This window comes from Ostrinia nubilalis, chromosome 18, assembly GCF_963855985.1.
Source record: "Ostrinia nubilalis chromosome 18, ilOstNubi1.1, whole genome shotgun sequence".
In the NCBI taxonomy this organism is placed as follows: Eukaryota; Metazoa; Arthropoda; class Insecta; order Lepidoptera; family Crambidae; genus Ostrinia; species Ostrinia nubilalis.
In genome coordinates this window covers 13,022,593-13,047,263 of record NC_087105.1, presented here as the reverse complement: position 1 = coordinate 13,047,263, position 24,671 = coordinate 13,022,593, and the positions used below count along the sequence as shown (strand labels likewise).

The 24,671-nt window shown below is 38.8% G+C and overlaps 1 long non-coding RNA gene across 2 annotated transcripts; it reads right to left on the bottom strand.

The window, feature by feature from the left end:
• Window positions 1-1,615: 1,615 nt before the first annotated feature.
• On the bottom strand, window positions 1,616-4,281 carry LOC135080765 (uncharacterized). Of its 2 annotated transcripts, none has more exons than XR_010259075.1 (3): window positions 3,775-4,281; window positions 2,340-3,513; window positions 1,616-1,963 (listed from the first exon to the last, which is right to left on the bottom strand). It is a non-coding gene; the product is annotated as an uncharacterized LOC135080765 (long non-coding RNA). The 2 variants fall into 2 exon arrangements; XR_010259074.1 differs by having other exon boundaries at window positions 1,616-2,442; window positions 3,396-3,513.
• Window positions 4,282-24,671: the final 20,390 nt, after the last annotated feature.

Here is a 24,671-nt window from a genome sequence, read left to right as displayed (position 1 = left end):
AAATATAACCTTTAGTTATAATAGGTTTCTTTATACGAGCAACTTTGACAAACAGCGGTCCAGCAAAATCTATGCCTGTGAACAGAAAGGGTCGAGAAGGAGTAATACGACATTTGGGTAGGTCAGCCATTATTTGTGAAGCAGTTTCTGCCTTAAACCTGTAACAACGTACACACTTGTGTATGAAATGACGCACAGAATTTCGAGCGTTTAGCGGCCACACAAATCTTCGTAAACTGGACAAAGTCGTCTGCGTTCCAGCATGCAACAACCTCTCATGCTCATACCTAATCAACAAGTCAGTGACATGACAACGTGCTGGCAGTAGCAATGGAAATTTTTGATCAACAGGGATATCAGCATAACGTAAGCGACCACCCACGCGCAACATTCCTTCGCCATCTGAAAATATGTTTAAAAACTTCAAAGACTTAGAACCAGAACCAAGTTCCGAGGAAACATATTATCATTAGCATTTTTTTGAAAATGAGCATGCTGCACGCATTTGATGATACAACTTGATGCTTGATTAAGCTCCTTACTTGTGAGAAATTCAGTGATTTTAGATTTAGCATTTTTCATATTGTTAATAAATCGACGTACATAAGCCATGACTCTAACCAATCGACTCCAAGACGAATATCTCTCAAATAATTCAAGAAAATCGTTTTTAGTCTCCTCAAAGGTAGGTAGTGCTACACTTGGCATGTCATTACAAGTGTCAACACCCACTGAGTCATCCTGAGAAAACACTTGAGGTGAATGAAGCCAAGGTGAGTCACTTTGAAAAAGCCAGTTAGGTCCATTAAACCATAATTTGCAATTGGAAAGATCCTGTGGTTCCAAACCACGTGAAGCCATGTCAGCAGGGTTCTCTGAAGACTTTACATGAAACCAATTGTCTTTAGGAGACAAATTTTGTATTTGGCCAACTCTATTCGATACAAAAACATCTCGTCTAGCGGGATCACTCTGTATCCAACCCAGGGTAATCATGGAGTCAGTCCAATAGAATGAGTTCTCAGAACTAATATTTAAAGTCTTGGAAACAGTGCTCATAAGCTTAGCAAGCAACAGTGCAGCGCAAAGTTCTAACTTAGGCAGAGTGACAGGTTTGAGAGGAGCAACTCTTGTCTTCGCACATACTAAGTGGACTGTAGTTTTTTCAGGACAACTGCAGCGGATGTACACGACGCAGCCATACGCCTTCGTGGAGCTATCTGCGAAACCATGAAGCTCAACCCTCTCTGCGTCAGTATTAACCATGAGACGAGGCACTGAAATGACATTCAAGCATTCAAGATTGGCACAAAAAAAAATCCATTTAGATAAAATAGCGTCAGGCACCTCAGAATCCCAGTCAACGTTTGCCTTCCAGATATCTTGCATTATTAACTTAGCATAGACTGTAACTGGAGCAATAAAACCCAAGGGATCATAGACCTTGGCAATATCAGACAAAATATTTCTTTTGGTATGACTAGTGGAAGTATATTTAGGTACCTCGACCTGAAATTTATCTGAGTTTGGCTCCCACTTCAAACCTAGCGTTTTAATACAAGAACCTTCTTTATTGTCAAAGGAAAAATGACATTTTTCAAGTTTATCAGGAGGAAATTGCGACATTAACATTGAGCTATTAGAGTACCATTTGTGCAATTCAAACCTTCCTTTAGCTAACAACTCTTGCAACTCATTTATGGTATTTAATGCAGAAGAAAGATCATTCTCGCCATGCAAAATGTCATCAACGAAGGTACTTTGAAGTAATGCCTTAGAAGCAGATGGAAAATTATCACCTTCATCCTCAACCAATTTCACCAATGTCCGTGTAGCAAGGTAACTGGCTGATGCTGTTCCATATGTAACAGTATCCAGCTGAAGACACTGTATATCATGCGATGGATCATCTCTCCACAGGATGCGCTGAAGTGCTTGATACTGAGGTTTCACTCGAATTTGCCTGTACATTTTAGTTATATCAGACACAAAAACATAAACATAGGTACGAAATCTCAGAAGTATGGTAAACATGTCAGGTTGAACAACAGGACCCACAAGAAGTACATCATTTAAGCTCAAGCCCGTAGAAGTGGGTTGAGAACCATTGAATACAATCCTAAGCTTGGTAGTAGAGGAACTTTCCTTCAAGACAGCATGATGAGGCATGTAATATTCAATTTCATCACTTTTGTGTGGATTTATATGAACAAAGTGAGCATGGCCAAGTTTAAGAAATTCCTCAATAAATGCTTTATAGGCCTTAAAAAAGTCAGAATTATTTTGGAATTTTTTCTCCAATGACATAAGACAACGAAAAGCAACATTGTAAGAATTACCTAGTTTTGGTAGAAGTTCTTTGTTTATTGGCAAATCGACATGATACCTTCCTTCTTCATCCCTGGACACAGAATCAAGGTAGCTCTGTTCGCACCTTTTCTCCTGAAATGACAACATATTATCATTAGGCATTTCTTCTAATTGCCAAAATTTTTTAATGTCGTTATGTAGGACAGACAAATGACATTGGCTTTTTAAACCCGAAACATGTTGACCTACCACAGACAATTCACCACAAAATACCCAACCAAATTCAGTATTTATTAATGTGGGCATATTTGGACCTAGATCGATCTTGCCTTCTCGAAGACATTTTGCAAAACATGAAACACCAAGAATCATATCAATGTCCTTAGACACATTGAAATTAGGGTCAGCTAAATGCAAATGCATGAGAGACGGCAGTGCCTCTTTAGACACATTGACCATTGGTAAAGGATCAGTAATAAAATCTAACACACCGAATTCTGAACAATATTTAAAATCAGAACAGTTAGAATAAACTGATAGTGCAACTTTATGCTTTATTTTACAAGTATGACCTCCCACCCCGGCCACAGTTTGACTAGCATCTTCAAAATTAACACAGTCCAATTTATTAGCAAACGCAGAACTAATATAATTCTTTTGGCTACCTATGTCCAAAAGCACAGTGCAGTCATATCGCTTACCATCACTGTCACACACATTCACTAATGCAGTGGGCAGAAGGGACACTTGACATACAGAGGTACTATTTTGTGTAACTATTGAAGATGTCATTACAACATTACTCGGGGAATTGATGTGAGAATCATTTGAAGTAGAGCTACGGGCAGAAGTCTCATTACATGTCTGCGAATCAAGATGTAATAAGTGATGATGCTTTTGTAAACACTTTTTACAGACAATATTGGATGTGCAATTGCTAGTACAATGTTTATCTGATAAACAAACAACACACAAATTAGTTTTGTTAACAAATGTCTGTCTGTCATTGGGACTCAATTTAATGAATTTAAAACACTTGTAAGTTGAGTGATTTTTGTTGCAATACAAACAAGAAAATAACTTACCATTTGCACTTCTGCCGCTGCCAACAGTCACATGACTAGTGCTCTTTGCCGGAGGCACGACCTTTGTAGTGCTCACTGCTTCATCACGGCATAGCATATCTAATGCTTGGCAGCGCTGCTGTATAAAGTTAAGAAATTGTTGCAAACTAGGGAAATCACTGGAATCTCTATGCAATTCAAAATCACGCAAAGAACTGTAATAAATTTTTGTTGACAAAATATGTATGAGAATAATATCTTGCAAGTTTGAAATATTCAGTGATAATAGTGAGTTATAATACTGCATAAAATCATTTGTTAATTGCCTTAGTGTATAAGATTTACCATTGACTTTATGTAAAGACAAAATGTGTTGCAAATGATAATTAGCTATAAGAACCTTATTGTCATATCTTGATGTAATCGCAGACCATGCCTTCACGTAGTTTTCGTTCGTACATTCCAAAGTCGTAACCAAAGAGGCAGCTTCGCCGACCAAACACGACTTCAAGTAATAGAACTTCTGCACGGGACTTAAATCTTCATTTCCGTGTACCATAGTGACGTATAAATCCTTGAACGACAGCCAGTCTCCATAACTTCCACTGAACTTGGGCAACGATATCTTGGGAAGATTCGGTTTATGCTGGTGCTCTTGCGTCGATCCGGAGTCACTCGCCGATGAGTTACAATGATGCTTCAGCGCCTCACGACGTTCACGAATGTCAGTTAGTATTCTTTGACACCTTGACTCGATTTTCGATCCCTCAGCGGTCTCTGAAGTATCCATCGATTCCAAATTGAGATTGACGTCCTCCAATCTCGTAAAAAGACTGCTAATTCGTTCGGCGGCAACATCCAACATGGCGGTGGATTTTACGGTAGAAATGTCCCCCAGCTCATTTTCCACAAGTGATCTGTGGTGATCTGTGTCCTACCATTCAAGTGTGTGCACATGGTTGTAAATTATCTTCTCAATAAATAGTATTAACCATAGATATTATAAGTAATTAGGTACAACAAAATACTATCTAATACGTTACGTAAGTTTTCCAAAGTGCAGATTAAGTCAGTGAATCTAAAGTATTCCTTCAATACAATAGGCCACTTATCGGATATTTTCGTATACGTATACCTCCGTAGACATCCTTAGTGCCATCCAAACCACTTAGCACTTTAAGAAGCAAACTCCTTTGTTATGCTAAATTGCAATGATAAGCATTAAAATAAAATTTATTCTAACAATTTAAGAAGCGTTCCAAGAGTGCTGAATTAATATTGAATGCCTGGAGCACAAATGTTTGCATGGTGGGAGAGACATACTAATCTAAATACATATAACTCAAAGGTGGCTGACTGACTGACATAGTGAATAGTGATCTATCAACGCACAGCCCAAACCACTAGACGGATAGGGCTGAAATTTGCACATGAAACATGCAGGTAGATGTTATGACGTAGGCATCCGCTACGAAAGGATTTTACGGAACTCCACCCCTAAGGGGGTAAAACGGGATCCACGCGTACGAAGTTGCGGGCGGCGGCTGCTAGTTGCATATAATAAACCAACGCATTACCGAATCAACGTAAATTGTCAAGAATTTTGATTGTTTAGCTAAAACAAACACATACGAGTAATAGAACCACTGCTTACAATAGTATAAGTATTTTTTCAAACTGAATAAGTGATAAGTGAATAAGTGACTGATGAAGTAAGCTAAGTTCGAGTTGGATTTTTATAAAATAGGGTTCTTTACATAAATAAAAAACCAAATCACATCTTGTGACTTTCTACGAGTGTATCTATTACGATTAATGAGATAAAGCCCGCTGACAGACAGCGGAGATCCCATTAGCTTATTTTGGTTAAGGAACCCTAAAATGAACACGTCAATCTAACGTGGACAAACCTTAATGTATCCGTTTTATTATGTACAATTTATACATCGACGGGTCAGGAGTACGGCCTTTCCCGAACATAAGTTTTCGGGCCCATAAACGTCCCGACATACATTAAAAATTACTGCCGTTGTAATACAAAGGGCTGATTTAGGTGTTGATTTATAGGTAACGAGGCTAGGGTTGCCATATCTAAAGCCAAACCAGGACAAGACGCGTGAAAACCCGTGATTTTGGAGCCCAGAATCCGGACATGTCAAAAGTTTTTTTTAAACTTAGTCGCGTCGGCCTAATGCAGACTACACACCATACTTATCCATCAACCCGCCGACATGCAACATGAGTCGTACACATACTTTTGAAATAAAGCCGCCGACACCAAGCCGCCCGGGCTGCCAGTGGACTTGGTGTGTAGAGTCTACGTGTACTTGAAAATTTTAAACCCGGTCAACACGGGAATCCCTTCCCAGAACGCTCTCCGGACGTCCACTAAACTAGGGCAAATCCGGGGAAACCCGGACGGATGGCAACCCTAAACGAGGCCAAGTTTTAATTTGGGCCTTGTTTCGTACCGAAATGTATTTATTAGTTTCTTAATTTTAGTTTAAGATAAAACAACACAAACTGGAAGGAATTTGCTCTTTTCTTAATTGCATTTTTTAATCACAAACTGGCAACATTCTTTCCAATCCTATGGAGCGAGGCTCGCGATTGCGATTGCGACGCCCCCCAGTGACGCAAGAGTTTTGAGTTCGGAAGGACGCCCGTGCGCAATAGCGGTGTGTTCTTTAATTCGGCAACCATATAAGCGTTTGTCAATTTCCAAAATCAAGTGAATCTAATGAGTGCGGGATCCAGCCCCTATGGAACTATGGTCTTTCTCATCAATATGTGCTAATACTTCACAAACAAACTGCATTTCGGAGATACGCCGGGCCCGGCTGAGCACGCGGCTGGCACTGTGGAAAAGAGGTTTGTTCGCCGTTTGTTTTGAAAATTTAGTATAGCTAACATATTATTTGTTGGTCCTACGACCCGAATTTTCATTTTCCTTCCAATTGTGTAGTTTTATCGTATTTTTTAGCGTACATACGTACCACATTTTTCATTCCACGTGCGACCATCTTTGTAACGCAAAATGGCGCAATCGAAAGTGGAAAATGATTCCAAGACCTCATTAGATTCCAATAGCGAGAGTAGTAGTTCATGTGTTCAGGATATTTTCGAGCGAGATTTAATTTTAGACGATTTAAAGAGAACATTACAGTTTGCAACTACAGATATTCAAAAATTCATTTCACGTACCAAAGATTTGTCAGCTCTTCAAAGAAAGTTTAGCAAATTGCAAACTAAAGTCGAAAAGTCTCTCATTAAATCTAAATCATTCAATAAAGAGGAACAAATCAAAATTAGAAACGACTTCGACGATTCGTATTATGCAATTGTCACTCAAGTAGATAAATTAAAACAATGTCAGGAGCAAAGCAGACGAATGAGTCGTCCCTTTGCTAATTCAGAATTTTCTAGTAATGCTAAATTACCTACTTTGCCTTTGCCCAGTTTCTCTGGCGAAAGCACAGAATGGAATTCATATTTCGATTTGTTTTGTTCTCTCGTTCACCACAATACTGCCTACACGGATGCGGAAAAGTTTAGGTATTTGCTTCTTACGTTAAAAAATGAACCATTCAACCTTATAAAGTCCATTCCAATCACTGATGCTAATTATTTCGTAGCAATACAAATATTAACTTCACGTTATGAAAACAAAAGAATCATAGCTTCGAATCATCTTGATAAAATACTCAACATTCCATCTTGTAACGTAAAATCAACGAGTGATTTACATAACTTATTAAATACATTCCAAGAAAACATTAAACCTCTTGAAGTAATGAAGTTTCCCACCAGTGAATGGAGTTTCGTTTTGTTACACATTTTACTACGTAAAATTCCCGCATCTGTTCGTAAGCAATTCGAGTTATCATTGTGTTCACCTTCAGACATTCCAGAGGTCAACACATTCATTTCATTTTTAGAGCGTGAACTTGTCGCTGAGGAGTTTTCTAACGATAATTTCGGGCAGTCGAGTAAAATTATTAACAATAAAGGCGGTAGATTTAGCTCACAGTCTAGCTCGCGAGCGGCGCCCCCTAGCGGCAATATGGCCGCCGGTCAGCGACAAGCCTTCGCGGCGAACTTCGCGCCGCAATCCTCTGACGTGTCAGGCAACACTCAGCCTAATCGGCATAGCGATAAGACACATTGTTTGTTATGTGATGCTCAACATACGTTGACGAAATGTTCTAAGTTTTTGAATCTTTCAATAAAAGATCGATTTTCTTTTATTAAAAACAAAAGTATTTGTTACAATTGTTTACATCTCGGCCATAACGTGAGCCAATGTAAATCCAATTTTTCGTGTAGGAATTGTCAGAAGCGCCATCACACATTAATTCATTTTGACAATAATGTAAACAAAGCGTTCGATCCGAGTAGCGGTACTAATCAGTCCGTCCCGCTCCCGCTCACGGCGGAATGTAATAATGTTGTCTCTGTTTCTACGACTGATGCCCAGCTGACTTTAACTTCAACTCGAGACAGGCCTGGCTCACTCCGCGCGGTACATCCGATAATTACCTACAGCGAAGCGCCCCGCCGGCGGGTATTATATCAGTCGAGTGTCCGCGCGCGCCCGTCAGGACGCTGGCGTGCGTTGTAGTATGATTATAATTCTATGATCGAAGTATTATTTAAAAATGGACATAAAGAGAAAGAAATATTGTGCGGCGTTCGGGTGTTTAAATTCGAAAAGAAATCTACCGGATTTATCTTTTTTTTTCGCTTCCCAAAGATGCTGAAAGTTATGTTGGCCATGTAGGTAATCAATAATTCTTAGGATAGTATAGGAACCTAACCTACTATGACTACTGCTCAGAATGCGTTCGTTCGTTTCAGCCAAATGACGTCCACTGCTGGACAAAGGCTTCTCCCAAGGTTTTCCATAATGAATGCATACTTACCTACATACGTACCTCATTACAAATAAGTAAGTAGATTAATTATTTTTTCACTAGACAGCAACCCTAACAGCGTAAGAAGAGTTCAGAGGCACGCGATAGAAAGAGACAAAACTTGTAGGTGAATAAAATTGTAGGTACGTAGTGCTGTGCGAGCTGAATTCCACTGTATCGCGTCGTAGCAAGACTCGCATTTATTTAAATCGTCTTGCGGAGTAATCCTTCTGTACCTGTACTATTACTTATTCTGTGCTCGAGATAAGGAAAACGATTCTAGTGTGCGTACGAGTACGGTGCTATTGTCTACGGCACTTGTCGATGTTTATATTGATGATCACAAGTTATCAACCGTGCGCTGTTTAATTGATACGGGCAGCCAGGCTACTTTCATTTCGGAAGCGTGTGCACAACGTTTAGGTATTTCACGTAGACGTGTGAACGTTCCGCAAGTTTATGGAATAAATAATAACAAACCGGTTTACCCTAAGGGAGTGGCTTCTTTCTTCATTGCGCCTAGAAATCAATCGCAACCTTCGATTCATGTTGATGCATTGATTTTGCCCAAATTAATTACAACACAAATGCCTACTTGTCAATTACCTTATACAGGGTGGTCTCATATTCAAAACTTAACTTTAGCTGATCCGAGTTTTCATACACCACAACCAGTGGAAATGCTTTTAGGTGCTGACATTATTCCGCAAATTTTATTGCATAACACAATCACGGGTCTACCAGGTTCACCAATTGCTATGAATAGTATTTTTGGTTATTTATTGTTGGGTAAACTCGATTTGAATTCATCGACTGAGGTTTCTCTTCCGGTCTAGGTGTGTCACAGCTCTGTTAACGACGACTTTGACCTCCAGCGATTTTGGGAATTAGAAACAATTTCTGAACAAAAGTCTCTCACTCCTGATGAACTTTTGTGTCAATCTTTTTTTGAAAACACGCATACGCGTAATGAGTGTGGGCGATACGTGATCGCTCTTCCCTTCAAACCTGACGCACCGCCCCTCGGCAAGTCGCGGGAAATTGCTGTTTCTAGATTTCGTAAATTAGAGTACAAACTCGAGCGCAATTCGCAGCTCAAACATGATTATCACGCGTGCCTCCAGGAGTACTTAGAGCTCGGCCACATGGAGCCCGTCGATAGTCCAGCAGCTGCAGGTGGTAACTATTATATACCGCACCACGCCGTGGTCAAAGAATCTAGTGAAACCACCAAAACCAGAGTAGTTTACGACGCAAGCTCTAAGACTACAAACGGTTTTTCTCTAAACGACAATTTGTTAATTGGTCCAAAGCTTCATTTAGATATTGTTGATGTGTTATTAAAATTTCGCATTCATTTAATTGCTTTCACAGCTGATATCAAACAAATGTATCGTAACATTATGATTCGTGAATCGGATAGGGATTTTCAGCGTATAGTGTGGCGCACCTCGCCCGAGGAGCCCCTACGCGATTATAGACTTTGCACTGTGACCTTTGGAGTTAGCTCATCGCCCTATTTTGCTCTTCGCACCATTCAGCAGCTCGCTCATGACGAGGCCGCACGCTTCCCGCGCGCATCGCAGGTCCTCATGCGCGACGTATTTGTAGACGATGTCGTATCGGGTGAAAGTGATGAGTCACGGGCTCTCGCCCTACAACAAGAGTTGATAGGTATTTGTCAATCCGCAGGTTTTGAGTTGCACAAGTGGCATAGTAATTCTCCCGCCTTACTTCTCGGTTCTCAGCCGACAGTTTCTCATGGTGAGCGGTGCGAAAGTGTGCCCTTCGCACACATGGAGAATGACTCATCCACTAAGGTCCTAGGTATGCAGTGGGACCCGAACTTAGATACTTTTGGTTTCAGTGTGAAAAGTTACTCTGAAAAATGTACAAAGAGGTCCATTCTTTCGGAAATTGCACGTATTTACGACCCTCTCGGTCTTTTATCTCCAGTGACTTTATTTGCAAAACATTTAATTCAATTATTGTGGATTTCTTCTGTGGACTGGGACGAAACCCCACCACAAGACATAGTCGATTCGTGGGCTAGCTTTACAAGTCAGCTTCCACTATTATCTAAAATTAGCTTTCCGCGTCATGTTTTCCCTCAAAATTGTAAATTACAGCTTCACGGCTTTTCAGACGCCTCCGAAAAGGCATACGCAGCATGTGTTTATCTCCGCGCGCAGCGCGAGGATGGTAGTGTGTGCGTGTCCTTATTGTTAGCGAAAACACGCGTCGCGCCTACGCGTCGCGTATCCATTCCCCGTCTCGAACTGATGGGAGGTGTTTTGTTATCACAACTTATTAAAAAGGTGTTACAAAATTATAGTGATAAAATACAAAGTGATCAAATTTATACTTGGTCGGATTCAAGTATTGTTTTAGCATGGTTGCATTCACCGCCCCATGAATGGAAAACATTCGTTTCAAACCGTACTACGGAGATATTGAATATTGTCCCCGCGGATTGTTGGCGGCACGTCCCGTCGGCCGACAACCCCGCGGACGCTGCTTCGCGCGGCATGTTACCCGCTGCTTTCTTGCACCATGAGATGTGGTTTCATGGGCCTCGCTGGTTGAGCGAGGATGAAAGTATGTGGCCTGTTCCAAAGCCTGTTCTTCCTACTGATGAAGAAAAGCGTAATGTTGTGTTGTGTTCGAGTACTTCTACTCCAAACGAGGACGTAGAAATTATTTCACGTTTTTCTTCACTCGGTAGACTTGTTCGTGTTACGGCTTTGATATTTCGTTTCTATCACAAGTGTAGAAAGGTCAATATTTCGAGTTCAAAACACATTACTGTGTCAGAGTATAATTTCGCTTTGAATCGACTTATACGAGTTGTTCAACATTCAGTTTTCAATGATGATATTTTGAAGATTTGTAATGGGCAATCACCTTCAAATCAATTAAAACGTCTTAATCCTTTTATAGATTCAAACAAGTTGCTTCGCGTTGGCGGTAGAATTCATAAATCGCTTTTATCTTTTGAGTCAAAACATCAATTGATTTTACCTAAAAAACATCCTTTAACTTATTTACTAATTGATTTTATTCACGTTTCAAACTTGCACAGTGGGGCTCAAAGCACCCAATATACACTTTTACAAAAGTATTGGATAGTATCAAGTCGTGACGTCATCCGCCAACGCATTCATCGATGCGTCCGTTGTGTTCGTGCGCGCCCCGCGCACACGCAGCCGTCAATGGGTTTGTTGCCCGCAGCTCGCTTGCGACCGGCCAGACCATTCATAAAAACTTCGGTAGATTTCGCAGGTCCATTTTACGTTCGGGCAAATAAGGTTCGTAACGCTAAAATAGTTAAATGTTATGTAGCAGTTTTCGTATGTATGAGCGTTAAGGCTATACATTTAGAGATCGTTTCGGAGCTTTCCACAGAAGCGTTTTTAGCTACACTTAGGCGTTTTGTTTCGCGACGCGGTTTGTGTACCGATATTTATTCAGACTGTGGAAAGAATTTCGTGGGATGCGATAGGTATCTTACGGAATTGTATAGTTTCTTGCGTAATGACGTAGTACAAACTACGCTCAATTCAAAAGTTCTTGGTCAAGGCATCACTTGGCATTTTCAACCCCCATACGCTAGTCATTTTGGTGGACTATTCGAAGCGGGTGTTAAAAGCTTTAAGCATCATTTTCATCGTGTGGTCGGCACACGAACTTTGACATATGACGAGATGCATACGCTCTTATGTCAAATAGAGGCGATTCTCAATTCGCGCCCACTTTGTGTTTTAAGTGCAGACTCAAGGGATCCTCTCCCTTTGACTCCATCACATTTTTTAATAGGTGAGCCCTTAACGTCAATTCCTGACATTTCTTTAGTGGATGAGAATCCTAGCCGCTTAGTAAGATGGCGTCTCATCCAACAGTCCACTCAACATTTTTGGAAGAGATGGAGTCTTGAGTATTTACATCATATTCAACAAGCAACCAAGTGGTTTAGTAATCGCGGTGCCCCGATACGTGAGGGCATGATTGTGGTGTTACGCGAAGACAACGTTCCTCCCTTGCAGTGGAGACTTGCGCGTGTTCACGCCTTACACCCAGGTCCTGACGGGATCTGTCGGGTCGTTACTTTACAAATTGGACAGGCGTTCTTCAAACGAGCTGTTGTTAAGATTTGTCCTCTTCCTGTTGAGTAGGGAGTAGGTACGTTTTGCATCTAAGTAAAGCTAGAGTAGTTTTAGGTTTATAGTTAGGTTTCACTCTACAAATAGCTTAGATACTTGTAAGTTTCTTATCATAGGTTTTGTCTTGTTAAAAGATACTCGGTACGTTTAAGGTGAGCGGTATGTTTCGTACCGAAATGTATTTATTAGTTTCTTAATTTTAGTTTAAGATAAAACAACACAAACTGGAAGGAATTTGCTCTTTTCTTAATTGCATTTTTTAATCACAAACTGGCAACATTCTTTCCAATCCTATGGAGCGAGGCTCGCGATTGCGATTGCGACGCCCCCCAGTGACGCAAGAGTTTTGAGTTCGGAAGGACGCCCGTGCGCAATAGCGGTGTGTTCTTTAATTCGGCAACCATATAAGCGTTTGTCAATTTCCAAAATCAAGTGAATCTAATGAGTGCGGGATCCAGCCCCTATGGAACTATGGTCTTTCTCATCAATATGTGCTAATACTTCACAAACAAACTGCATTTCGGAGATACGCCGGGCCCGGCTGAGCACGCGGCTGGCACTGTGGAAAAGAGGTTTGTTCGCCGTTTGTTTTGAAAATTTAGTATAGCTAACAGGCCTGTTTAGGCCATCGTGGGCCGCGTAAAACTGTCTGCTTATTATATTTATCGCTTCTGAACGCACCCGACGTGACTAAACGGGAGGGTGTGCCGTTCTGAGAGCAGTTAAGATGATTGTATAGTAGATAGCACCTAAGAGTATGTATATTTTAGCATTTTATTACGAAAATTCCAATGAGTTTCAAATTACATCTTAGCCAAAACTTAGGTACTTAAGGCCCGGTTTCCACCAAAGCAGTAATGAATTTGACAGAATGAAATCTGATTGGTTAGTCTTGATGGAAACCGGGCTTAAGACTTAATTTAATTTATAGGTCAAAAACATTTTATAAATTGAACATTCTTAGTTTTTTAGTCACTAGGTAAAATTGACGACTGACGGCCGATGGGGCAGCAAGGTTCTGGAATGGTGGCCGCGTACCGGAAAACGCAGCGTGGGACGTCCACCTACAAGGTGGACCGACGACATCGTAAAGGTAGCAGGGAAGCGCTGGATGCAGGCCGCTACCAATCGATCAACGTGGAAAGCATTAGGGGAGGCCTATGTTCAGCAGTGGACGTCCTATGGCTGAAATGATGATGATGATGAGGTAAAATTGTACAAACACACCAGAGACGGACTTGGGAGGCCTGTCTTTCCAGACTGCCCAAAACTGTCAGCTAATTTGTCCCTTTACAGAATTGTCAGCAATGCAACGCACTCACGACACGTTATCTCAGTAGCATCAGTGGCTGAGATAGTGCGGGATGACAGCCTCTGACGGCGACCATTACCGCGTGTAGCGCCGGGGGTAATGAACACGCATTAATAACAGCTCGTTTGATACGTCATCACACAGCAGGGGCGGACTTGGGAAGCCTGTTTTGAGAGCCAGCTCTTAAATTATACGAAGTGTCTTTAAGAAATTGGCAAACTGCAAAAAAAAAAATAGCTCGTGGAACTGATGTCCTTAGGGACAGCAAAGTTCAAGAATAGTGACTATCAACCTGAAGAAATAGTTATAGGCAGATCTTAAAATCCGTGGATCAATTTCAATCGGAAACATCTAATGTGGATGACCTTTGATCCAAAACGAATTTCAAAAACTATATTTCCCTTTGTAAGCACCGGCTTATTTTTCTTTTGATTTCTCGATAAAACATTATAAAGTAACAGAAGTTAATTATTACAAGAAGCGTGACCCCCAACCATTCTGCCCTAAATTCGTCCCTGCCTCTAGTGCTAGTCTATGATTATTTGCCACGGGCTATGTGTAATTGTGATAATCGTAAGCCCCTTGATAGAACGTAGTGTATATACTCGTATATAACGAACCGTATCTATGTGCTTTGTACATAGTTATTAAATGTTATCTCAGTACACGCCTTCCTGGAACTGTAATTAGTAGTAAATATTAACAGAATTATTATACAGTTTGGTCTAATTAAAAACACGTGTTGTAAGTTGTAATTGGCTTATTTTTTTTGTTATTTTGACTTGGACATTACATTAACATGTGGGCAACAAAAGGACAGTAAAAAGATATTTATTGCCTACAAAAGGTTCACAGACAGTTATCGTTCTAGCGGCTACTGCACTAAGCTAAGCAAGTTTAACAAAATTGGTATAAATATAGTGAGGTATGGTATTACATACTAGTACATAGGTTACATTTGTGTAATTACAACTATAGAAATAAACAAGTTCTAAGGAACAAACTGACAATGGAAACCGTGGAATGTAATCACTACTTATACTGAATTTGACATCATTAGTCTTTTTTCACTCTTTAATGTACAAAACAGTTGTGGTGCAGTTCAGTTTTGGTGTAACAGTTTGGTGACAGTGCTTGGTACGTATTCAGCAATTAAATTAATGTATTTTAACCAAATTAGGTATTAACAATAATTAGGTGATGAATTAACATGAGTAGATTAATAGAAATAGGCAAACTAGCTTTTACCTTTCGTCACTTATGCCCGTATTCACAAACATGCGTGTGGACGCACAGAGAATCAATCACAGAGCTGTATTCAACGCTGTGCGTTCGATTTGCTGCTTCACTTAAGCAAGCATCGCTTGTGAATACGGGCGATAATTAACCATCATGTGAGATTATGTTCCCTTGATGCAGCCCAGGGCCGATTGTTGCGGGAATCCTTGGTGGTCTTTGACCAGCAGTGGGATATCCTTCAGTGAAATTAAAGAACGAGATATTATTAAGGGAACACTCCTCTAAAAATACTACTTATTTACATTCAAGAATACTTCAACTGCTCTTGTCTTAGGCTGGGTTGCACCATCTTACTTTAACTTTGACAAACGTCGAAAATCTGTCAAAATCCATACAAAAAACACCGGTTATCGTTTTAGTTACTGTCAAAGTTAGGTGGTGCAACTCAGCCTTAATTTGTTCATTAAGACTCCAGTTTAAATGCCATACAATTATACAATTAATCCGTAAGCAAGGTGCCCCAAAGCCGAGTGTTTACGCGCACCTTGGCACCCCATCGGCACTTATCTCAGGTTGTTGTAGCACAGCGTCAACTATCCTTTGTTGTAGTGATGTTACACATGTGGGACACATGGGACAGTGCACATTTTTTTATATGACAGGAGGCAAACGAGCAGACGGATCACCTGACGGTAAGTTACCGTCGCCCATAGACACCCGCAGTCCCAGGGGTGTTACAGGTGCGTTGCCGGCCTTTAAGGTGAAGATACGCTCTCTTCTTGAAAGCTTGCAGGTCGTATCCGTCCGGAAACACCGCAGACGACAGTCCATTCCACAGTTTGGTTGTACGGGGCAGGAAGTTTCTAGAGAAACGTACTGAGAAATTTACTTCTAATTGCACAGAGAAGAAAAATATTTATTTGGTTTTAAGATTACGGGACTATTCCCACCTCTCGTTCCCACCGCTGCAACTCCTGTGTAGCCAGGATCTACAGCTTCACCGCCAACAAAACCCAACCAGTGAAGGTCAAGTTTGTCCCGGGGGAAAGTGAAACTATCATTGGACCCGCAACGAAATAAATAATGATTGTCAAATACCATTAACAAATTAGGTACGGTACTGAAACTGAAACAGTATTGCTCTGTTGTAAGACCGACTGTGACAACATAGAGCTCGTATTCTGAGGATGCCAGGTGAGTAATCGATAGTAGTGATACCAAGAATCCAGAATAATATGAAAATGTTAAGACGTTGCATAGATCGCTTTACTTTTAATTAAGCCACTTTGATACAGTGAATCCAATCTAAAATGTGGGACATGGGACAACATATGGAATTATTTTATGCAGGTTCCGTTTTGGGGATTAGTTTTTAAACAATCATTTCGCCATATATTGAATATCACAAATATTTTTATTTCATTTCGTTGAAATCCGACCACATTAATTGCGAGCCTTATAGTTAAAAAAACAGGCTGTCGATCAAAATATTTTTGTGTCTCTTTTTGGATTGCGTTTTAAAGAATTTAAACTTTGGACAATTTCACACAGCGCCAGCTGCCCCAAATATAGCAACTTATACGAGTATGCTTGTGTTATGGGTGCTTACTTAACGGATATACTACTTATATACTTTTTAAACACATAAATATTATACATAGTAGAAATTAAAATTAATCATTTCAATTTCTGCCCGGCCGGGAATCGAACCCGGAACCTCTCGGCATAGTAGTCCGTTCTGAACCACTACACCAAATGGCCGACATGACTCAGGTATGGTATTAATACCAATAAAAAATCCCATTTAAACGAGATTATTTGTGTAACATGCAGCTGGATGTTCCGGGACACTAAACTTAGTGTCCCGGAATTCCGTAGATATCAGGCGTCCCTCAGTCTCGCCCGGCCCAGCTCTAATCCCATTGTTCGCGGTACAAGGGTGTGTGGGCCCGATAAGGCGGCATTGTATCTTCACGGATACCTAATTTACATTCTGGTTAATTGAATGGCGTGTGCTGGCATCGATAAAAACGCCTTTACACTGCTACACTGAAGGCTCTACTGAAATTATTCTGTTTATTTCATTTCTAGCGCTTCAGAAAGAGCTTTTTGCGCGAATTAAAGAACGACAGAGTACAAAAAAATAAATTTATTTGCGACTTGAGCAGCCCTAACTTTGAGGGTCTCTAAACGGGATAAAAGCCATTCCTTTTTTTCCTGGGTTTGAAACCGATTTAAACGTGAAACAAACAAACAGACCGAGTTACTTTTCACACCATCATCACCATCATTTCAGTCATTCAGACATTTCAGACCCCACTGCTGAACATAGGCCAATGATTTCCATTTAGTTGGTAGCGGCCTGCATCCAACGCCTTCCCGTTACCTTTATGAGGTCGTCGGTCCACCTTGTAACTGCTGTACGTGGCCTCCACTCCAGAATCATGTTGCCCCTGAAATAATTTATTGCGTTTTTGGGTTCTAAACGGATAAACTTCAATAGGTAACAAATAAAAAGAGTTACTTTTGAATATAATAGTAGTATGGATACGGATTTTGTAATATTTTTAACGTTATTTCTCTAATAATTTCCATCATTGTTCGATATTCTATTTAAAAATATTTAAACTCGGTGTTTTTCAGTGAAGTAGAAATAATTCAATGAGGATTATTTTACTTTATATGATGTGTTTTTAATAACTTAGTGTTAGGTAGGTGGTATTATAACAAACAGAAAAATAATTTAGTTCTCGTATCACTAACCTTTGTTTTATTAATCGCTTTGATTAATTTGATAGTATCGGATTTAATTACAGTGGTGCAATATATTTCACGAGTAGCAATCCGGGATCGGTTGCTGCGGTTGTTTGTACGTTTGTTTGATTGAAGCAAATTAACAAATTATAAATATTCCAGTATTTTTCTGTCGGCTTGAAATCGGAAGATAACACAATAAAAAGATAGAGCATTAGTATACGAATGTAAATATTTGTAATTAGGACAAAATCAAGTATTAATAATATCGTAAATACCTACAGTGAAAGTTATAAGATGTCAAAGTTTAGTTTGATGGCTGTCGTCTACAGGCAAAAGTTATAACTTTTATTGAGGCCATATACATAGAATAAACTGCCGTGTGTAAAAGAGAAAGTTCTTTTATAATCAGTATTTCACAATTGGAAAAGAAAGCAATCCCAATCCATTTTGCTTTTGAATACAATTCAATAAACTGTGGCGCTTCCGAAATTATAACAAAGCAAAAAATACGTAATCCAGAATAAAATACAAAATAAAGGAAACAACGCAGCAATTAAACTGTCGGAAACATTATAGAATGCCCTGAAATCGTGCGCATCGACGAAAAACCGAAGTCTGCAATTAAAAACTTCATAACACCAACTGGCATGCTCGTCTCGCCCGAGGACGTAGTGTTCTCATGACGGTTGCCACTTTGGATACAAAGATAATTTTTAACTCTTTACAAAGCAGTGGGAATATAGGTCCCACCATATTTTGAATCATATTCGCTTGCCTTAAGGCCCAAAAATAATGAAAAATTTGATACTTTTTTCAGATTAATCAAAACATTCAAACAAAGTTTTCAGGCGACTACGCTTCAAATGTGATTATCCGGTTTTTATACAGAATATTAAGTATTTATGTTTATTTTTGCGTTCGTAGATATAATTAATATATTTGATGATATCGCTTCTGTAAAGTTTATTAGCTTCAGTAGCATTAATCTAATAAAATAAAAAAAATACAGATAATGTTAGGTCTTAAGCAGGTTGGAGACTAAAATATTCTTATTATTATGGGGTTCAGCCCTGAAAGTATGTACTTAATGTTTATTATGGTGTAATAAGTTCATTCATCACAACCGTTCATTGTGAAAAACCTTGGGGGAGGCCTTTGTCCAGCAGTGGACGTCATTTGGCTGAAACGAACGAATTAGTTATTTATTTATTAGAAATATCTATGTATTTTATTTACCTACATATTACCTATTGTATTAAAATCAACTAGTCTATTATCTCAAAATAATCTATGATAATCATAGCCAAAACAAACCACAAACCACCAAAAAAGCTAGTGCCTACACACCGTGCACTTACAAAATGAGGCTCTACTCCCGGCGGGCTGATAATTGTCAATAAAATCGGCGAAACATTAGCGGCGAATGTGCCGGCGTTGCCCGGAGTCCCCCGACAGTTCGGCGGTGTCCAACGCGGCGCATTACCGCGGCGCATTACATGGGCCCGGCCGCACTATGAAAAATTCATAACCGCTGCCAAAGATGAGCTTGTTGGTTGGTTTTTCGTTTGTGCCTACAATGTTGCTACATTTACTAGCTCAGACTTTGAGTATACTAGCTGTGCCGGCGACTTTGTATGCGTGAAAATAGTAGTTTCCCGTTATTGCAACATTTTTTTTTACTGTTCCGCCCCCATTGGCTGTTATTATGACTTAAAGCTTTCCTCGATAAATGGGCTATCCAACACAAAAATATTTTTTCAAATCGGACCAGTAGTACCTGAGATTAACGCGTTCAAGCAAACAAAGAAAAAAGCGCTTTCAATTTTATAATATTAGTTTAAAAGATGAAAACATGAATCTATACTAGTAGGTATTCTTGGAGAAATTTCACAGAATATTGAGAATGAAGGAAGTGACTTCTAATTATTACGAACTTTCAAATAATAGCGTGATTATGACTGTTTCATTACTATTTGTAGAGACGTCTTAATCTTGTGACGGCTCAATTAGAACTACGTCCATTTGTATTGTTAATTGCTAAAGAAAACCGTTATTTATAATCAGAGAAAGCTAAATTACAGCGCGCAATTAGTGTTTGTATACATTTTCAGTTGCTGCTAGGGCTGTCAGTTGTACGAGTTTTGTTTCAAATAAATACATTGACAGAACAATTATAATAACCACTACATGCTACATACAAAATACACCAAATTGATGCTAAATGAGAGAAAGTAAAGTATTGGTTATAAGGTTACAAGTAGGTTTGTTTATGAAAGACTAGCTGTGCCCCACGGTATTACCCGTGGTAAAATTTACCCTATGTGTTAATCCAGGGTGTCATCTAACTGACTGAAGAAGTAACAAACATACACACTCACGAACTTTCGCCTTTATAATGAATAGATCTACAAAAGTTCGGAGGGCACAATTCAGGTGGTCTTACTAATGTCTTTTATACTTCAACCTTTGTTTGAACTGAGATATTCCCGATAATTCAATTCATTGATTTTTTGTGAATTTGGAATTTACACTATTTCAGCTAAACGTGGCAGATTTTTTCCGGGAAAACTGGGGGATTTTAAAGATTTTCTAGTGATAGGCAGCCCTAGTTGCGAGGCTAGTCAACTTTGGGCTCGGTTTGAAATCGTGATTACAATGAAACGTAATTTGTTACTAATTCGAGTTTCCAACTCGTCCAAAGAGCAAAATCGGTTTCCGAGAAAGACGCGCCGGTTTTGGGTCGGACTATCCCAAGTTGGTAGTTTACAATACAAACTTGTAAGGTTTACGTTATGTATTTACTGAAGTTGTGGAAAAGTTACTGTCGTAATTACTACGGTTACTTACATCCGTGTGCTTTGCTCAAGGATTGATTAATATTGATTGCGAACAAGTGTAATAAGTAGGTGGATCAATCAGCAAAATAAAGTTTTAACGCTACGCTAAAGTTCTAAAGCTTTAACACGTAAGTAAAGTACTTGATACAAATAAGGCCTACCTAACTTTAAACGCTTATATTTCAATAAATATTAACGCCAGTCAACAAAAACAAGGTTAATTAACTTCTTCCATCCTTTAATTTTAGCAATATTACAAAAAATAACACAATTTTTAACTAAATCTATTCAAAATAAGCAAATTACGAAACCACTGATTTTGGCTTTAATAAATCACCTACACGGAATAAGGCCTATATGATTCAAATGCCTGTAGACCTTAAAATTGAGGTTGTATTTAACAAAATGCGGTCTTATAACATTAAACAAGTCGATTTGTTTGCGTTATCAAAATTTTACATACCAAGTAAACAGAAATATACTGTATATCTCTAGATAAACTTAAATTCCACTTATTAAGAATAATACATAAATTATAGATAAAATTAAATATTCATAGTAACAAAGTAATGATTCTTTACTTAAATTATCAAAAAAAAATATCAAAAACAAACAATATTTTTTTTTGTATAGGGCTTATTAAAACACCGTGTTCGAATAAGGCCTACACATAAAACCTTTTAAATAAATCAGTTTAGGAACATCATTTAGTCTTGAATTTTTGTAAACAAAATGAGATCTCAATTTTTGTTAGAACCAGGGCATAAAAAGGCTTCTGAATCATCTTTACGAACTCCTACACAATCTTTGTGATACCCCAAAAGCAGTCCTTTATGGTTGCATATCTGCTACATTGTCTTCGAGACAGGCATGATAATACCAGCTTTTATTCTCCTTTCCTTAAGAATTATACATACGGCTTCTTTTGTTCTTATTTTTTATTGGTTTTGTATTTTTTTTTTTCTTTTTTTTACAGGTTTTGTAATTTTTTTCGACTCTGTTTTCTTTTTTTTCTGTGCTGTTAGTAACATTCTTATTAAATAAATATTTCGTTACTCTTTGACTCATTTAGTTTAATGAATTTGTCCGTAATCAGGTGTTGACATAAGCATCCAATATGGCCTACCATGCTAAAATAAGGCCTAGGCCTTATTAGATATTTCGCTCTTGTTGTCTTTAAAAATTTACAAATAATGCATCTATAGCCAGTATTGCAAATTAAGGTAATTATTAGCTAGTAAGAAATATTTAGAAACGATTAGTAAGAAAAGCTTAATCTAAAACAGCGTCATTTTACCGAAAATTTAAGATGAAATCGCCAGATTTTTATAAGAGAGCACGAAATCACCCACCACCTTAGAAGAACGCTTGCCAATTGGTGCTGGAATCGTGGATCGGGACGCTCTTGCACTCTATCGGGTTGTAGGGCATATGAGTACGTGTCCTTGAAGTATTATCCCGGTTGGGGATTACTAATGTTTGGCCAAAAAACGTTTCCCAAATTATCACATCGCAAACAACGTTTCGCAAATTTTCATTTGGCAAATTCTCATTTGGCAAAGCAACTTATTGCAAACTTTTAATTCGCAAATGTTTTTTTTGGCATATTATTGTTTAGCAAATTATTGTTTGGCAAAGTATGGTTTGCCAAATGTTTCATTAGGCAAAAATATTTCACGATAAACTATTTACAAAATAATTTGATTGGTGCATAGAATGGTATACAAATTAGCTTGTGGTTATTATTTAGTTTAGTGGGGAGTTAATATAAAATTTGTTCTACATTAATTTCCTTATTTCATTCTTTGTATCGAAATTTCGAAATGATTCATTAACAATAGAGGTGATTCTAGCGCTCGGCGGCCGCTGCCGCGGCACGCTTCGCTCGCCTTCGCGCATTAAGGGTCACTGTTCTAACCTAACCTAACCTACTATTTTCTGCAATACCTAAGTATGTGAAGTGTCAATTTGACCAAACAAATTATTTGGGATATAATATTTGGCAACATAAAACATTTGCTATATAAACATTTGCCAAGTAAAATTTGGCCAAATGATAATTTGACCAAATGAATTAGTTGCGAAAAGTACAGTTGCTAAAAGTTCATTTGGGAAATGAAACTTTGGCGATAAGTTGTTTGCGAAGTGAAATTTGGCGTAAAGTAATTTGGCCAAACGGAAGGATACCCCCGGTTGGATTTATTTATCTGTGTTTTCTGATGTATAGGCCTTATTAGAACGTAGGCCTTATTTGTATCAAGTACCTTACTTAAAAGCGATCTTGATAGTAGAAAGTAAATTGTATTGTATACCTACTTAATATTCGATTGTATTTAGAAGAACAAAAAAGAGATATCAGTAGAGCTTTGTTTCCTACAGATTTTTTTTACCTCTATCTAGGGAGTTGCACAAATTTTGAAAAAACGGCGTTTGTGGCGTTTTTATCAGCACTTGCCTTAAGTTTGTCTCGAAGCGCTGATAGGGCCCAAAATATAAGAAGGCATGTAAAGTGTCCCTTACGGGCTACAATTTTTATTATATTTGACGTTCAAGTGCCAAAATATTGGTATAAACTTAATAAAATATTTTTGATTTTGAATTTAAAAACACTTTTGTTCGGTTCTTCGGAAAATATCTTAAGTGCATCTCACCTGATCACGACTATCAGACCGTGGTGGAAGCAAGCCTCACTCGGAATCCTTACCCAAAGAAGAACTGGCATCTCACCTCAACTGCCGAAATAAATGATTGCTCTTAACATTGATGTTACATCAGTGTTAAAGGCACTTTCGTATATGCCTAGAGTCGTAGGTGTTCAAGTCACGTCTGCCGTGTGTCGGCATGCAGGCGGCAGCTGCCACACTGCGCGTAGATAATCTTTGCTCACTGAGCAGTAATATAGTGTCGTACCGCATTGTGTACAAGCATTCGGTGGCGTATCCAGGAGCACGGTAGGGTATAGGCCAAGTTGGAGTTGAAAACGTGTTGTCGTGTTGAATGGGCAATGGACGGCTAAATCCCGATGATTAATGCTTATACTAAAACGTTTATTTTTACTTGTATAGAGAACAATAGTGTCTAGACAAACCTCAAGAGGATTTAAGACACTATTTAAATCAAAGATGTAATGGCTAAATAATGTATTATAAATAAAAAAATATATTTTCAAAGTAAAATAAGGTTCAGTGTTATTTCACGTTGTGTTAAGTACGCTCTACCGTACGAATATTTGCGAGTACATAGCCTTACTTCAAATAGTTTATTTCGTGTTAGTAGATGTCCGTTTTTAGTACGATACATTGTAAAAGTGAACTCACGCGTGATGACAAGTGACAGGTGAAAAGGCGTTCTTTTTGCCGCGTCAAACTGTGGGATTATTCCACGAAATCTATTCAGAACTCGGCCCTTTTTCCCGTTCACTCTTCGTGAATTTACATCGGCAGTCTCACAGAATCTGTTGTGACAACACCCGCCGATGTATTTGTTATCGGCGTCTGCAGTTTTGAATAATATTCGTTGAACGAGAAAACAGCTTCCGACTGGTGGTCTAGACAGGATTCTTTCGGTGGTCGACAATGTTTAGAGATACGATTCGCTGGACTGCAGACACAATGGATCGTGAATGAGTGGAGTCGCCGGTGCTTACGAGAGTAGATTAGGGAGAGGTGAATGCACATGGATCAACTTTATCATGATCAGGCGTGATTGCGGTCAAATACTTGCCTTGTTCTGCAATAAAAACGTTTATGAATGCAATCATATTTGACTTTAACTTAAACTAAAGGAGGATATGATACCACTATTAATGTAGAACTTAAAAATAAACCTAGACATTCAATAAAGATATTTTTTTTTATCGGCACACACTTCTAATCGTAGATACTCAATGTAGACGACTGTATTTTGTAGAAAATAGCGCACTTTTTTATTCCAAATTAAATTACCTTACCTAATAATGTAAACCCCAAGCAGAGATAATATAAGTTAATTAAATTATATCTTTTAAGTCGCTTTAATATTTTGGAAGTGATTACTTCCCGACTTTACTTAATAAATAATTCAATGCGAAAGTTGAAAGC